General features: G+C 45.5%; 1 pseudogene; it reads left to right on the plus strand.

Annotated features, from left to right (window-relative positions):
• Positions 1 to 3,482: 3,482 nt before the first annotated feature.
• LOC124790453 lies at positions 3,483 to 3,600 on the plus strand (annotated as a pseudogene).
• The last annotated feature ends 485 nt before the right edge of the window (positions 3,601 to 4,085 follow it).

The following is a 4,085-nucleotide window of genomic DNA, read 5'->3' on the forward strand; positions in this document are numbered from 1 at the left end:
ACAATTTGTATCACTCGAGAATTTTTCACACTAAAACTAAACGCTTACACTATACCACGAAGGAATTGTCTGACTGGGACTGAAATCGGTAGATATCATGTACGTATACGGACAAAAAATGACCACATTTTCAGATAAAATGGATGTTTGTTTTTTTTTTTTTTTTTTTTCAAGAGAAATAGCTTCACAAACCAAGAAAGTCAATAACACGTTGGTCCACCAAAGGCCCTTACTCAAACAGTTATTCGCCTTGTCGTTGATTGATAGAGTTGTTAAATGTCCTTCTGGGGGATATAGTGCCAACATATGTCTAACTGGCACGTTAGATCATCAAAATCCCAAGATGGTTCGAGGACCCTGTTGATAATGCTACAAACGTTCTCACCTGGAGCCGATCCGGCTACATTGCTGGCCAAGGTAGGATTTGACAAACACAAAGACATCTAGGACAGCGGTGGGATGCCAACCTGACTGTCGCCCAAAATACGGTTCAACAGTCAGAAGTTATGGTGTGGGCTGACATTTCTTTTTATAGCAGGTCCCGTTTGGGTGTCATCCGCGGCACCTTTACTGCATAGCGTTACGTCGATGGTATTTTACACATCGTTTTGTGAAATCCATCCTGGACTTACATTTCAGCAAGCTAATGCCCGCCCACACACTGCGAGAGTTTCTACTGCTTGTCTTCGTCTTTGCCAAACCACTTTGATCAGCAAGGTTCCCCGGTCTGACCTCAACTGAGAACATTTGGAGCATTGCGGGCAGGGGTGTTCGATAACCTCAGGATTTTGACGAGCTAAAGTGCCAATTGGACAGAATGTGGCATGATATCCCTCAGGAGGACATCCAGCAACTAGGTGTCCAGCCAAACGAATAAGAGCCAGAGGTGGACCAACGTTTTACTGAATTTCTCAGTTTGTTTATTTCTATATGTATATCACATATACCGATTTCCATCTCAATCGGATAATTCCTTCGTGGTGCGTAGCTCTTTTTTTGACTTAGTGTGTACTTCTATAAATTTGCTAACGTTTCGTTTTACGTTCATTTAATTCAGTTCGATCGGCTCATTAATGTGTGAGAAATTTTCGATTCACAAAAGTTGTCTGCTAGATCTTGATGGCGATGAAGTCCCATGCTTCTTGACAGATCGTAGGGGAACGATGCGGGAGACTCGCACCTTCGTACTAGGCAAGGTCCTACTTGAGGTGGTTAGCCTTTGCCTTCCTCCGACCGTAACTGGGATGAATGATGAGGATGAAGACGACACAATAACACTCAGTCATCTCGGGGCAGGTGAAAAACCCTGACGCCGCCGGGCATCAAACCCGGGACCCCGTGCTCGGCAAACGAGAACGCTACCGCGAGACCACGAGCCCGAGATCTTAGCAACAGGAAAAAAAGGAACACTACAGTATGACATAACTGGAAATCGTCTGCTCTTGTATTACGTGTATCTATCTTAGTACCTGGATTGCTTAGGACACAGAAGTAAACATGCTGACGGTAACAGCTGTCTGTCTTGTCTGGGAACATTTGTTTCATTCGCTCGTACTGCGAGATGTTTAAATCATTTCGAAGTATATTTCTGCAGTCCTGGTACACACTGAAGTCGCCGCTCCATCACACGCTAGGATGCTGCTGGAGGAGTCAAAACAGCAATGCCCACATTATTCTTCACCCTCAAACATGTATTTGGTATTGCTAGGTTCTGTCTGGCGTTTGTTTTTCCGGCAGTGTAAATTATACTTTAAGAACGCTAGTTGCAGGAAGACGAATTAGATATTTCATTTAGGAAATCTTTAGGGAACTCAGTATTCCGAGATTCACAGTGCCAAGAAAGTACCAAATTTCAGGCATTACCTCTCACCATGAATAGCGCAGTGGCCGACGGCCTTCATTTAAAGTGCGAGAGCAGTGGCGTTTGCGTAGAGTTCTCACCGTTAACAGACAAGCAGCACAGAATGAAAAATAGCAGTAATCAAAGTGGGACGTACGACGAACGTATCCGTTACGACATTGGAGCGAAATTTTGCGTTAATGGGCTATGGAAGCAGACGAACGATGTGAGTGCCCTTGCTAACAGCACGACATGACCTGTAGCGCCTCTCCTGGACTCGTGACGATATCGGTTGGACCCTAGACGTCTGGAAAACGGCGGCCTGGTAGGATGAGTCCAGATTTCAGTTGGTAAGAGCTGATGGTACGGTCCGAGTGTGGCGCAGACCCCACGAAGTCGTGGACCCGAGTTATCAACAAGGGACTGCGCAATCTGGTGTGGGTTGTGTTTGCGTGGTATGGATCGGTTCCTGGTTATCTTCGGCTACTTGGAGACAGTTTGCAGCCATTCATGGACTTCAAGTTCAAAGAACGATGAAATTTTTGTGGATAACAATGCGTCATGGCACTGGGCCACAGTAGTTCCCGGCTGGTTTGGAGAACATTCTGAATGATTCGAACGAATGATTTGGCCAGCCAGATAACCCGACGTGAATCCCGTAGAACATTAATGGGACATAATGAAGAGGTCAATTCGTGCACGAAATTCCGCATTGCCAATGCTTTAGCGATTATGAGCTCCTATAGAGGCAGCATGGCTCAATATTTCTGCAGGGGAGTTCCAACAACTTATTGAATACATGTCACTTCGAGTTTTTGCTCTATCCCGGGGAAAAGCAGGTCCGACACGATATTAGGAGGTATCCCATGACTTCTGTCATCTCAGTGTAGTTTCCGAAACGACAAACATATTTGTCACTGTCACCTTGACTTGTGATTTAGCTGTTGCTACTACGACTGACAATGAGACAGTTGCCTATGAGAACTACATTTGCTGAAACTTCCTGGCAGACTGAAACAGTTTTAATCTGCCAGGAAGTTTCATATGCGCGCACACTACGCTGCAGAGTGAAAATCGCGTTCTGGAAACATCCTCCAGGCTGTGGTGGCTAAGCCACGTCTCCGCAATATCCTTTCTTCCAGACATGCTAGTTCTGCAAGGTTCGCAGGAGAGATTCTGTGCAGTTTGGAAGGGTGGAGACGAGGTACTGGCAGAATTAAAGCTGTGAGGACAGCTCGTGAGTCGTGCTTGGGTAGCTCAGATGGTAGAGCACTTGCCCGCAAAAGGCAGAGGTCCCGAGCTCGGGTTCGATCTAGGAGAACGTTTTAATCTCCCAGGACGTTTCATATCAGCACACTTTCCACTGCAGAATGAAAATCTCATTCTGACTACATTTGCTGTTACTATAAATACGTCGCAGGAACAAAGAGCAGAACTGTATTTACCAAACTCAGTCTCCACTCACGGACGATTGTGCTTATCCTTTTCAAGCGTAACTAAATTAACCAATATTTTTGTATCTCTTAAAAAATGAAAAAAAATTACACGAAGAATTACATTCTTACGTCAAATATCGTTTACACCGAGGTAAGACTCTGTAAAAAATTTGTTCAAAATTATGTGCATGTAAATGTATAAATAAGCCAACGGCCTTGCCGCAGTGGTAACACCGGTTCCCGTCAGATCACCGAAGTTAAGCGCTATCTGGCTGGGCTAGCACTTGGGTGGGTGACCATCCGGTCTGCCGAGCACTGTTGGCAAGCGGGGTGCACTCAGCCCTTGTGAGGCAAACGGAGGAGCTACTTGATTGAGAAGTAGCGGCTCCAGACTCGGAAACTGACATACGGGCGGGAGAGCGGTGTGCTGATCACGTACCCCTCCATATCCGCATCCAGTGACGCCTGTGGGCTGGGGATGACACGGCGGCCGGTCGGTACCTTTGGGCCTTCATGGCCTGTTCGGGAGGAGTTTAAATGCATAAATAAGGTTGTGTCAAAAATTCATGATTATTATTTCACGTCGTTCTATTAGCTTTTAAAGATGTTTTCCCTTAATTCCCACAACTGCCCTTATCCCAACGACTACACTTGTTCCAATAACTGTCATTATTTAAAACTGGAAAAGTGCCAAAGTTTCGCACTGTTGCCCTGGTTGTGAATGTATTTTCAAAGAAACAGCGATAACCTGGGTAACAAATCGCGTAAATTGCAGTTAGATCATTTACTCCGTAACAGGCCATGGGAGA

Source organism: Schistocerca piceifrons, chromosome 3 (genome assembly GCF_021461385.2).
Source record: "Schistocerca piceifrons isolate TAMUIC-IGC-003096 chromosome 3, iqSchPice1.1, whole genome shotgun sequence".
NCBI lineage: Eukaryota > Metazoa > Arthropoda > Insecta > Orthoptera > Acrididae > Schistocerca > Schistocerca piceifrons.